The sequence below is a fragment of the Colossoma macropomum genome, unplaced genomic scaffold (assembly GCF_904425465.1).
Source record: "Colossoma macropomum unplaced genomic scaffold, Colossoma_macropomum, whole genome shotgun sequence".
NCBI classification, from domain to species: Eukaryota; Metazoa; Chordata; class Actinopteri; order Characiformes; family Serrasalmidae; genus Colossoma; species Colossoma macropomum.
Genome location: NW_023495026.1, coordinates 66,155 through 79,885, shown reverse-complemented (window position 1 = coordinate 79,885; position 13,731 = coordinate 66,155). Strand labels below are relative to the sequence as shown.

The following is a 13,731-nucleotide window of genomic DNA, read 5'->3' as shown; positions in this document are numbered from 1 at the left end:
TCATTTATACTGCTTTATATATTTAGATATAGATAATATACATTATTTGCACTAATACCATCTTTTTCCCTCTTTCATTACCTGAATCCACACTCTGAGGACAAAGGTAAATCAACAAATGATCTGTAATAATTTTATATTATGTGAATAATCACGTTCAGTTCTCATTGTATGGGAATTAATGCAGTGCGTCTCTGTTTGTGTCTGCATGTTGGTTGAGTGGATCAAAGTGTCTTAATTGGTTAATTGCTGCACTGGAACATAAGATGAAATGAAGTTCGTCTCACTGTTTGTACCTAATGTGAGTATAAATGTAATTAATAGAGATGGAAGATAAAAATCACTGATCATTTTATTATTTATATTTTGATCCTGTATTAAATCCATTGTTAGACTAATAAATTACCAAAATGCATTGAGTTCTTAGTCCACATGATGGTGCTGCGAAATCAGAAAATGACATTTTCCTTTTTCAAACTGCAAACTGTTAAAATATACTTTATTAAAATGTGTCATAACTCAGTACAGCACATTACACAACTCTGTAAAGATCATAATAGAATTGTATTATGGCTGAATTATTGTAATATCATGCTGTTTATTCTTTTCTGTTTATTCTATTTTTTCTATTTGCTTGTATATTTTTATGAGACTAACATAACCTTTTTCCCTCCCTCTATTCCTGAGTCCACACTCTGAGGAATTACAAAGTGGAAAAAGTTAAGTAAACAAAAAAATAAAATCATCTAAAGTCTAGAATCATTATATATTGTATGAATAATTCTACACAGATCACTTTATATGGAAATTAATGCAGTGTCTTTGTCTTCAGCTGTATTATGGACGTGTGTGTAAAACGACTGTCCACACAGACCGGTAAGCATCATGAGCACTATTAGCATTATTAGCATTATTAGCATTATTAGCACTGTAAGCTAAATCTGCTCTCATTGTTTCCTGTTTAGTGTTGTGACTATAAGAGAATATTATTCTGTTAAAGTGAGACGACAAAGTCAACGTTAACTTTATTATCATTCCTCCTCGTCTCAGATGTGTTGAGTAAGGAATAAAATACAGTCCCTCCTGAACACGAAGCTACACTTAACACAGAACAGCAGAAGACAATAATACAGACACACCATCAATACAATAAACACAGACAATAAACTAAACACTTTACAATAAACTATATGAGCGTCAGTTCAGGACAGTAGATACTAAATGGTGAACGGTGGACAAGCAGCAATGATTATATGTATAAGTGTTTGTAAATGTGTTATTAATGTTTCTTTTCACTAACTCATCTCTCAGGTATAATTGTAGTTTTTCCATATTGTTGTATGTGTAAATAACACTAAACCACATTTTCCCTCCCTCTTTAACTGAATCCACACTCTGAGGAATGAGCAGTATTAGCATGATTATTTGCATGATTAGGCAGAGATGTTGTAGATCTTAATGACACTGTTACCACCTTTTTCCCTCCCTCTATATCTGAGTCCACAGTCTGAGGAATTACAAAGTGGAAAAAGTTAAGTAAACAAATTGCCTAAAATTATTGTGTATGATTTGAATATTTGTACACAGTTGTCATTGTATAGAAATAAATGCAGTGTCTTCCTCTTTTTTACATGTGGACTGAATGGATTAAAATGTCTTCACTGGTTAATGGCTGCACTGGGACATAAGGTGAGAGAAACAGTGTCTTAATAGAGTTTGTACTTCTTTTCCATTTGAGTAAATGGTGGTAAATGCTTTTATGATTAGGTTACTTGGTTTTTCTCTCTCACTTCTGTTCACATGTTTGAGCTGAAATCTTCTACCTTGGTGTGACGGACTGTGCGGTACTTTAAAACTTGTGAAGACTGCAATCAAAGTAATCAAATCACTTTATTAACCATTGTTTGATACAAACATAAGGAATATGTGTTCATTAGGGAATAAAAATCATTCTGCATGCTTCTCTTTTATCTACATGTTGGTGGACTGAAATGAAAATGTCTTCGTTGTTCTGCCTTTGCTTTGACACAGAAGGTGAGATGAAGACTGATAAGGATTAATTTACTTTTTCAGGATTTAAGTGAACTGATATTTCATTTAAATTTTCATTTATACTGCTTTATATATTTAGATATAGATAATATACATTATTTGCACTAATACCATCTTTTTCCCTCTTTCATTACCTGAATCCACACTCTGAGGACAAAGGTAAATCAACAAATGATCTGTAATAATTTTATATTATGTGAATAATCACGTTCAGTTCTCATTGTATGGGAATTAATGCAGTGCGTCTCTGTTTGTGTCTGCATGTTGGTTGAGTGGATCAAAGTGTCTTAATTGGTTAATTGCTGCACTGGAACATAAGATGAAATGAAGTTCGTCTCACTGTTTGTACCTAATGTGAGTATAAATGTAATTAATAGAGATGGAAGATAAAAATCACTGATCATTTTATTATTTATATTTTGATCCTGTATTAAATCCATTGTTAGACTAATAAATTACCAAAATGCATTGAGTTCTTAGTCCACATGATGGCGCTGCGAAATCAGAAAAGGACATTTTCCTTTTTCAAACTGCAAACTGTTAAAATATACTTTATTAAAATGTGTCATAACTCAGTACAGCACATTACACAACTCTGTAAAGATCATAATAGAATTGTATTATGGCTGAATTATTGTAATATCATGCTGTTTATTCTTTTCTGTTTATTCTATTTTTTCTATTTGCTTGTATATTTTTATGAGACTAACATAACCTTTTTCCCTCCCTCTATTCCTGAGTCCACACTCTGAGGAATTACAAAGTGGAAAAAGTTAAGTAAACAAAAAAATAAAATCATCTAAAGTCTAGAATCATTATATATTGTATGAATAATTCTACACAGATCACTTTATATGGAAATTAATGCAGTGTCTTTGTCTTCAGCTGTATTATGGACGTGTGTGTAAAACGACTGTCCACACAGACCGGTAAGCATCATGAGCACTATTAGCATTATTAGCATTATTAGCATTATTAGCACTGTAAGCTAAATCTGCTCTCATTGTTTCCTGTTTAGTGTTGTGACTATAAGAGAATATTATTCTGTTAAAGTGAGACGACAAAGTCAATGTTAACTTTATTATCATTCCTCCTCGTCTCAGATGTGTTGAGTAAGGAATAAAATACAGTCCCTCCTGAACACGAAGCTACACTTAACACAGAACAGCAGAAGACAATAATACAGACACACCATCAATACAATAAACACAGACAATAAACTAAACACTTTACAATAAACTATATGAGCGTCAGTTCAGGACAGTAGATACTAAATGGTGAACGGTGGACAAGCAGCAATGATTATATGTATAAGTGTTTGTAAATGTTTTATTAATGTTTCTTTTCACTAACTCATCACTCACTTATAATTGTAGTTTTTCCATATTGTTGTATATGTAAATAACACTAAACCACATTTTCCCTCCCTCTTTAACTGAATCCACACTCTGAGGAATGAGCAGTATTAGCATGATTATTTGCATGATTAGGCAGAGATGTTGTAGATCTTAATGACACTGTTACCACCTTTTTCCCTCCCTCTATATCTGAGTCCACAGTCTGAGGAATTACAAAGTGGAAAAAGTTAAGTAAACAAATTGCCTAAAATTATTGTGTATGATTTGAATATTTGTACACAGTTGTCATTGTATAGAAATAAATGCAGTGTCTTCCTCTTTTTTACATGTGGACTGAATGGATTAAAATGTCTTCACTGGTTAATGGCTGCACTGGGACATAAGGTGAGAGAAACGGTGTCTTAATAGAGTTTGTACTTCTTTTCCATTTGAGTAAATGGTGGTAAATGCTTTTATGATTAGGTTACTTGGTTTTTCTCTCTCACTTCTGTTCACATGTTTGAGCTGAAATCTTCTACCTTGGTGTGACGGACTGTGCGGTACTTTAAAACTTGTGAAGACTGCAATCAAAGTAATCAAATCACTTTATTAACCATTGTTTGATACAAACATAAGGAATATGTGTTCATTAGGGAATAAAAACCATTCTGCATGCTTCTCTTTTATCTACATGTTGGTGGACTGAAATGAAAATGTCTTCGTTGTTCTGCCTTTGCTTTGACACAGAAGGTGAGATGAAGACTGATAAGGATTAATTTACTTTTTCAGGATTTAAATGAACTGATATTTCATTTAAATTTTCATTTATACTGCTTTATATATTTAGATATAGATAATATACATTATTTGCACTAATACCATCTTTTTCCCTCTTTCATTACCTGAATCCACACTCTGAGGACAAAGGTAAATCAACAAATGATCTGTAATAATTTTATATTATGTGAATAATCACGTTCAGTTCTCATTGTATGGGAATTAATGCAGTGCGTCTCTGTTTGTGTCTGCATGTTGGTTGAGTGGATCAAAGTGTCTTAATTGGTTAATTGCTGCACTGGAACATAAGATGAAATGAAGTTCGTCTCACTGTTTGTACCTAATGTGAGTATAAATGTAATTAATAGAGATGGAAGATAAAAATCACTGATCATTTTATCATTTATATTTTGATCCTGTATTAAATCCATTGTTAGACTAATAAATTACCAAAATGCATTGAGTTCTTAGTCCACATGATGGCGCTGCGAAATCAGAAAATGACATTTTCCTTTTTCAAACTGCAAACTGTTAAAATATACTTTATTAAAATGTGTCATAACTCAGTACAGCACATTACACAACTCTGTAAAGATCATAATAGAATTGTATTATGGCTGAATTATTGTAATATCATGCTGTTTATTCTTTTCTGTTTATTCTATTTTTTCTATTTGCTTGTATATTTTTATGAGACTAACATAACCTTTTTCCCTCCCTCTATTCCTGAGTCCACACTCTGAGGAATTACAAAGTGGAAAAAGTTAAGTAAACAAATTCTAAAATCATCTAAAGTCTAGAATCATTATATATTGTTTGAATAATTCTACACAGATCACTTTATATGGAAATTAATGCAGTGTCTTTGTCTTCAGCTGCATTATGGACGTGTGTGTAAAACGACTGTCCACACAGACCGGTAAGCATCATGAGCACTATTAGCATTATTAGCATTATTAGCACTGTTAGCTAAATCTGCTCTCATTGTTTCCTGTTTAGTGTTGTGACTATAAGAGAATATTATTCTGTTAAAGTGAGACGACAAAGTCAATGTTAACTTTATTATCATTCCTCCTCGTCTCAGATGTGTTGAGTAAGGAATAAAATACAGTCCCTCCTGAACACGAAGCTACACTTAACACAGAACAGCAGAAGACAATAATACAGACACACCATCAATACAATAAACACAGACAATAAACTAAACACTTTACAATAAACTATATGAGCGTCAGTTCAGGACAGTAGATACTAAATGGTGAACGGTGGACAAGCAGCAATGATTATATGTATAAGTGTTTGTAAATGTTTTATTAATGTTTCTTTTCACTAACTCATCACTCACTTATAATTGTAGTTGTTCCATATTGTTGTATATGTAAATAACACTAAACCACATTTTCCCTCCCTCTTTAACTGAATCCACACTCTGAGGAATGAGCATTATTAGCATGATTATTTGCATGATTAGGCAGAGATGTTGTAGATCTTAATGACACTGTTACCACCTTTTTCCCTCCCTCTCTATCTGAGTCCACAGTCTGAGGAATTACAACGTGTAAAAAGTTAAGTAAAAATTTGTCTAAAATTATTATGTATGATTTGAATATCTGTACACAGTTCTCACTGTATGGAAATGAATGCAGTGTCTTCCTCTTTTTTACATGTGGACAGAATGGATTAACATGTCTTCACTGGTTAATGGCTGCACTCAGACATCAGGTGAGAGAAACAGTGTCTTAATAGAGTTTGTCCTTCTTTTCCATTTGAGTAAATGGTGGTAAATGCTTTTATGATTAGGTTATTTGGTTTTTCTCTCTCACTTCTGTTCACATGTTTGAGCTGAAATCTTCTACCTTGGTGTGACGGACTGTGCGGTACTTTAAAACTTGTGAAGACTGCAATCAAAGTAATCAAATCACTTTATTAACCATTGTTTGATACAAACATAAGGAATATGTGTTCATTAGGGAATAAAAACCATTCTGCATGCTTCTCTTTTATCTACATGTTGGTGGACTGAAATGAAAATGTCTTCGTTGTTCTGCCTTTGCTTTGACACAGAAGGTGAGATGAAGACTGATAAGGATTAATTTACTTTTTCAGGATTTAAATGAACTGATATTTCATTTAAATTTTCATTTATACTGCTTTATATATTTAGATATAGATAATATACATTATTTGCACTAATACCATCTTTTTCCCTCTTTCATTACCTGAATCCACACTCTGAGGACAAAGGTAAATCAACAAATGATCTGTAATAATTTTATATTATGTGAATAATCACATTCAGTTCTCATTGTATGGGAATTAATGCAGTGCGTCTCTGTTTGTGTCTGCATGTTGGTTGAGTGGATCAAAGTGTCTTAATTGGTTAATTGCTGCACTGGAACATAAGATGAAATGAAGTTCGTCTCACTGTTTGTACCTAATGTGAGTATAAATGTAATTAATAGAGATGGAAGATAAAAATCACTGATCATTTTATTATTTATATTTTGATCCTGTATTAAATCCGTTGTTAGACTAATAAATGACCAAAATGCATTGAGTTCTTAGTCCACATGATGGTGCTGCGAAATCAGAAAATGACATTTTCCTTTTTCAAACTGCAAACTGTTAAAATATACTTTATTAAAATGTGTCATAACTCAGTACAGCACATTACACAACTCTGTAAAGATCATAATAGAATTGTATTATGGCTGAATTATTGTAATATCATGCTGTTTATTCTTTTCTGTTTATTCTATTTTTTCTATTTGCTTGTATATTTTTATGAGACTAACATAACCTTTTTCCCTCCCTCTATTCCTGAGTCCACACTCTGAGGAATTACAAAGTGGAAAAAGTTAAGTAAACAAATTCTAAAATCATCTAAAGTCTAGAATCATTATATATTGTTTGAATAATTCTACACAGATCACTTTATATGGAAATTAATGCAGTGTCTTTGTCTTCAGCTGCATTATGGACGTGTGTGTAAAACGACTGTCCACACAGACCGGTAAGCATCATGAGCACTATTAGCATTATTAGCATTATTAGCACTGTTAGCTAAATCTGCTCTCATTGTTTCCTGTTTAGTGTTGTGACTATAAGAGAATATTATTCTGTTAAAGTGAGACGACAAAGTCAACGTTAACTTTATTATCATTCCTCCTCGTCTCAGATGGGTTGAGTAAGGAATAAAATACAGTCCCTCCTGAACACGAAGCTACACTTAAGACAGAACAGCAGAAAACAATAATACAGACACACCATCAATACAATAAACACAGACAATAAACTAAACACTTTACAATAAACTATATGAGCGTCAGTTCAGGACAGTAGATACTAAATGGTGAACGGTGGACAAGCAGCAATGATTATATGTATAAGTGTTTGTAAATGTTTTATTAATGTTTCTTTTCACTAACTCATCACTCACTTATAATTGTAGTTGTTCCATATTGTTGTATATGTAAATAACACTAAACCACATTTTCCCTCCCCCTTTAACTGAATCCACACTCTGAGGAATGAGCATTATTAGCATGATTATTTGCATGATTAGGCAGAGATGTTGTAGATCTTAATGACACTGTTACCACCTTTTTCCCTCCCTCTATATCTGAGTCCACAGTCTGAGGAATTACAAAGTGGAAAAAGTTAAGTAAACAAATTGCCTAAAATTATTGTGTATGATTTGAATATTTGTACACAGTTGTCATTGTATAGAAATAAATGCAGTGTCTTCCTCTTTTTTACATGTTGACTGAATGGATTAAAATGTCTTCACTGGTTAATGGCTGCACTTGGACATAAGGTGAGATAAACAGTGTCTTAATAGAGTTTGTACTTCTTTTCCATTTGAGTAAATGGTGGTAAATGCTTTTATGATTTTGTTACTTGGATTTTCTCTCTCACTTCTGTTCACATGTTTGAGCTGAAATCTTCTACCTTGGTGTGACAGACTGTGCAGTACTTTAAAACTTGTGAAGACTGCAATCAAAGTAATCAAATCACTTTATTAACCATTGTTTGATACAAACATAAGGAATATGTGTTCATTAGGGAATAAAAACCATTCTGCATGCTTCTCTTTTATCTACATGTTGGTGGACTGAAATGAAAATGTCTTCGTTGTTCTGCCTTTGACACAGAAGGTGAGATGAAGACTGACTTGAGGTTTAATTTCATTTTTTTATGATTTAAATGAACTGGTGTAGATTGTATTTGCATGTACAGTCTGGTTCTGTGCTGTTTGTTCTCTGGATGTTTTTACAGGGATTCCTCTCACCCTGTTTGGATGATGGTGGTCTTTCTCTACCTAAATATGTCTGTGTGATGGAGGAGCAGAGCTGCAGTTAACAGTGAGACCTGTGAAAGGACCCTTTGACAACCTTCCATATGAACTGGTAATCATTATTAGCATTATTGGCTAAAGCTAATCTCACTACATTAGTTTTCGTGCCTAATGACTGGGAGAGAATATTGTTTGGTGTGACATCCTGTTGGTTTTGGGTTTTCTTTGCCATTCATATATAGATAATATACATTAGAAACATTGATGTAAGAATTACAGTTCATATTGTCTGTATACTGGATGAGTTCATTTCATGACCGACCACATGGACTGGTCAACTTTATTAGCTTTACTACTATTATCAGTATAATGCCAATAGAAGATCAATGTGCGTGATTATATGTATGTGTATTTGAATGTGCATTGTTATAAGAGTGCACCAATACTAATAATAACAGTACAAATGCTGTCAATAGTAATAATAAAAATATTAATTTGTCGTCTCAGCAGGTAACAATGTGAAAAGTGCAGACAGTGTGTATTTTGTGTGTACAGAATAAAGTGTTGTGTGTTTATAAAGTGAATTCTATTGTAATGCTTTCAGTGATGTTTTTAGGTGGTGATTTTACTTACAGGTATAAAAATATTATACATTATTTGCACTAATACCACCTTTGTCTCTCTTTCTTTACATGAATCCACACACTGAGATAAAAGGTAAGTCATCAAATGATCTGCAATAATTCTATATGTGAAAAATCATATTCAGTTCTCATTGTATGGGAATTAATGCAGTGTCAATCTCTTTGTGTCTGCATGTTGGGAGAGTGGATCAAAGTGTCTTAATTGGTTAGTGGGTGCACTGGGACATAAGATGAAATGAAGGTCGTCTCACTGTTTGTACCTAATGTGAGTATAAATGTAATTCATAGAGGTGGGAGATGAATATCACTGCATCATTAAGGTGAAAAATAGCAATATTGAACAGAGTATTGACATTTTATTATTTATATTTTGATCCTGTATTAAGTCCATTGTTAGACTAATAAAATAGGAAAATGCGTTGTGTTCTCCTGCTGTTTATTCTTTTCTTTTCATTGTTTTTTTTTGTTTTTTTTTATTTGGTTGTATATCTCTATGACACTAATATAACCTTTTCCCTCCCTCTATATCTGAGTCCACACTCGGAGGAATTACAGCGTGTAAAAAGTTAAGTAAAAATTTGTCTAAAATTATTATGTATGATTTGAATATCTGTACACAGTTCTCACTGTATGGAAATGAATGCAGTGTCTTCCTCTTTTTTACATGTGGACAGAATGGATTAACATGTCTTCACTGATTAATGGCTGCACTGGGACATAAGGTGAGATAAACAGTGTCTTAATAGAGTTTGTCCTTCTTTTCCATTTGAGTAAATGGTGGTAAATGCTTTTATGATTAGGTTACTTGGTTTTTCTCTCTCACTTCTGTTCACATGTTTGAGCTGAAATCTTCTACCTTGGTGTGACAGACTGTGCGGTACTTTAAAACTTGTGAAGACTGCAATGAAAGTAATCAAATCACTTTATTAACCATTGTTTGATACAAACATAAGGAATATGTGTTCATTAGGGAATAAAAACCATTCTGCATGCTTCTCTTTTATCTACATGTTGGTGGACTGAAATGAAAATGTCTTCGTTGTTCTGCCTTTGACACAGAAGGTGAGATGAAGACTGACTTGAGGTTTAATTTCATTTTTTTTATGATTTAAATGAACTGGTGTAGATGCATGTACAGTCTGGTTCTGTGCTGTTTGTTCTCTGGATGTTTTACAGGGATTCCTCTCACCCTGTTTGGATGATGGTGGTCTTTCTCTACCTAAATATGTCTGTGTGATGGAGGAGCAGAGCTGCAGTTAACAGTGAGACCTGTGAAAGGACCCTTTGACAACCTTCCATATGAACTGGTAATCATTATTAGCATTATTGGCTAAAGCTAATCTCACTACATTAGTTTTCGTGCCTAATGACTGGGAGAGAATATTGTTTGGTGTGACATCCTGTTGGTTTTGGGTTTTCTTTGCCATTCATATATAGATAATATACATTAGAAACATTGATGTAAGAATTACAGTTCATATTGTCTGTATACTGGATGAGTTCATTTCATGACCGACCACATGGACTGGTCAACTTTATTAGCTTTACTACTATTATCAGTATAATGCCAATAGAAGATCAATGTGCGTGATTATATGTATGTGTATTTGAATGTGCATTGTTATAAGAGTGCACCAATACTAATAATAACAGTACAAATGCTGTCAATAGTAATAATAAAAATATTAATTTGTCGTCTCAGCAGGTAACAATGTGAAAAGTGCAGACAGTGTGTATTTTGTGTGTACAGAATAAAGTGTTGTGTGTTTATAAAGTGAATTCTATTGTAATGCTTTCAGTGATGTTTTTAGGTGGTGATTTTACTTACAGGTATAAAAATATTATACATTATTTGCACTAATACCACCTTTGTCTCTCTTTCTTTACATGAATCCACACACTGAGATAAAAGGTAAGTCATCAAATGATCTGCAATAATTCTATATGTGAAAAATCATATTCAGTTCTCATTGTATGGGAATTAATGCAGTGTCAATCTCTTTGTGTCTGCATGTTGGGAGAGTGGATCAAAGTGTCTTAATTGGTTAGTGGGTGCACTGGGACATAAGATGAAATGAAGGTCGTCTCACTGTTTGTACCTAATGTGAGTATAAATGTAATTCATAGAGGTGGGAGATGAATATCACTGCATCATTAAGGTGAAAAATAGCAATATTGAACAGAGTATTGACATTTTATTATTTATATTTTGATCCTGTATTAAATCCGTTGTTAGACTAATAAATGACCAAAATGCATTGAGTTCTTAGTCCACATGATGGTGCTGCGAAATCAGAAAATGACATTTTCCTTTTTCAAACTGCAAACTGTTAAAATATACTTTATTAAAATGTGTCATGACTCAGTACAGCACATTACACAACTCTGTAAAGATCATAATAGAATTGTATTATGGCTGAATTATTGTAATATCATGCTGTTTATTCTTTTCTGTTTATTCTATTTTTTCTATTTGCTTGTATATTTTTATGAGACTAACATAACCTTTTTCCCTCCCTCTATTCCTGAGTCCACACTCTGAGGAATTACAAAGTGGAAAAAGTTATGTAAACAAATTCTAAAATCATCTAAAGTCTAGAATCATTATATATTGTTTGAATAATTCTACACAGATCACTTTATATGGAAATTAATGCAGTGTCTTTGTCTTCAGCTGCATTATGGACGTGTGTGTAAAACGACTGTCCACACAGACCGGTAAGCATCATGAGCACTATTAGCATTATTAGCATTATTAGCATTATTAGCACTGTTAGCTAAATCTGCTCTCATTGTTTCCTGTTTAGTGTTGTGACTATAAGAAAATATTATTCTGTTAAAGTGAGACGACAAAGTCAACGTTAACTTAATTATCATTCCTCCTCGTCTCAGATGTGTTGAGTAAGGAATAAAATACAGTCCCTCCTGAACACGAAGCTACACTTAACACAGAACAGCAGAAAACAATAATACAGACACACCATCAATACAATAAACACAGACAATAAACTAAACACTTTACAATAAACTATATGAGCGTCATTTCAGGACAGTAGATACTAAATGGTGAACGGTGGACAAGCAGCAGTGATTATATGTAGAAGTGTTTGTAAATGTTTTATTAATGTTTCTTTTCACTAACTCATCTCTCAGTTATAATTGTAGTTTTTCCATATTGTTGTATATGTAAATAACACTAAACCACATTTTCCCTCCCTCTTTAACTGAATCCACACTCTGAGGAATGAGCATTATTAGCATGATTATTTGCATGATTAGGCAGAGATGTTGTAGATCTTAATGACACTGTTACCACCTTTTTCCCTCCCTCTATATCTGAGTCCACAGTCTGAGGAATTACAAAGTGGAAAAAGTTAAGTAAACAAATTGCCTAAAATTATTGTGTATGATTTGAATATTTGTACACAGTTGTCATTGTATAGAAATAAATGCAGTGTCTTCCTCTTTTTTACATGTTGACTGAATGGATTAAAATGTCTTCACTGGTTAATGGCTGCACTGGGACATAAGGTGAGATAAACAGTGTCTTAATAGAGTTTGTACTTCTTTTCCATTTGAGTAAATGGTGGTAAATGCTTTTATGATTAGGTTACTTGGATTTTCTCTCTCACTTCTGTTCACATGTTTGAGCTGAAATCTTCTACCTTGGTGTGACAGACTGTGCAGTACTTTAAAACTTGTGAAGACTGCAATCAAAGTAATCAAATCACTTTATTAACCATTGTTTGATACAAACATAAGGAATATGTGTTCATTAGGGAATAAAAACCATTCTGCATGCTTCTCTTTTATCTACATGTTGGTGGACTGAAATGAAAATGTCTTCGTTGTTCTGTCTTTGACACAGAAGGTGAGATGAAGACTGACTTGAGGTTTAATTTCATTTTTTTTATGATTTAAATGAACTGGTGTAGATGCATGTACAGTCTGGTTCTGTGCTGTTTGTTCTCTGGATGTTTTACAGGGATTCCTCTCACCCTGTTTGGATGATGGTGGTCTTTCTCTACCTAAATATGTCTGTGTAATTGAGGACCAGAGCTGCAGTTAACAGTGAGACCTGTGAAAGGACCCTTTGACAACCTTTCATATGAACTGGTAATCATTATTAGCATTATTGGCTAAAGCTAATCCCACTACATTAGTTTTAGTGCCTAATGAAAGGGAGAGAATATTGTTTGGTGTGACATCCTGTTGGTTTTGGGTTTTCTTTGTCATTTATATGTAGATAATATACATTAGAAACATTGATGTAAGAATTACAGTTCATATTGTCTGTATACTGGATGAGTTCATTACATGACCGACCACATGGACTGGTCAACTTTATTAGCATTACTACTATTATCAGCATAATGCAGATAGAAGATCAATGTGCATGATTATATGTATGTGTATTTGTATGTGCATTGTTATAAGAGTGCACCAATACTAATAATAACAGTATAAGTAGTATTAATAGTAATAATAATAATAATAATGTAACGGGTTTTGAAATTTTTAATATTATTATTGCTAGAACCTTATGTGAGGATGTGAGGTAACCCGGATTTATTTGAAGTCTACAGACCAGGGCAAGAGAGAGAAACGCTCGCACCAAAGATCC

The 13,731-nt window shown here is 33.1% G+C and overlaps 1 long non-coding RNA gene across 1 annotated transcript; it reads left to right on the top strand.

Annotated features, from left to right (window-relative positions):
• The first annotated feature begins 6,716 nt into the window (after window positions 1–6,716).
• LOC118800952 lies at window positions 6,717–11,478 on the top strand. Its single transcript, XR_005006412.1, has 3 exons — window positions 6,717–10,016; window positions 10,167–10,169; window positions 10,284–11,478. It is a non-coding gene; the product is annotated as an uncharacterized LOC118800952 (long non-coding RNA).
• Window positions 11,479–13,731: the final 2,253 nt, after the last annotated feature.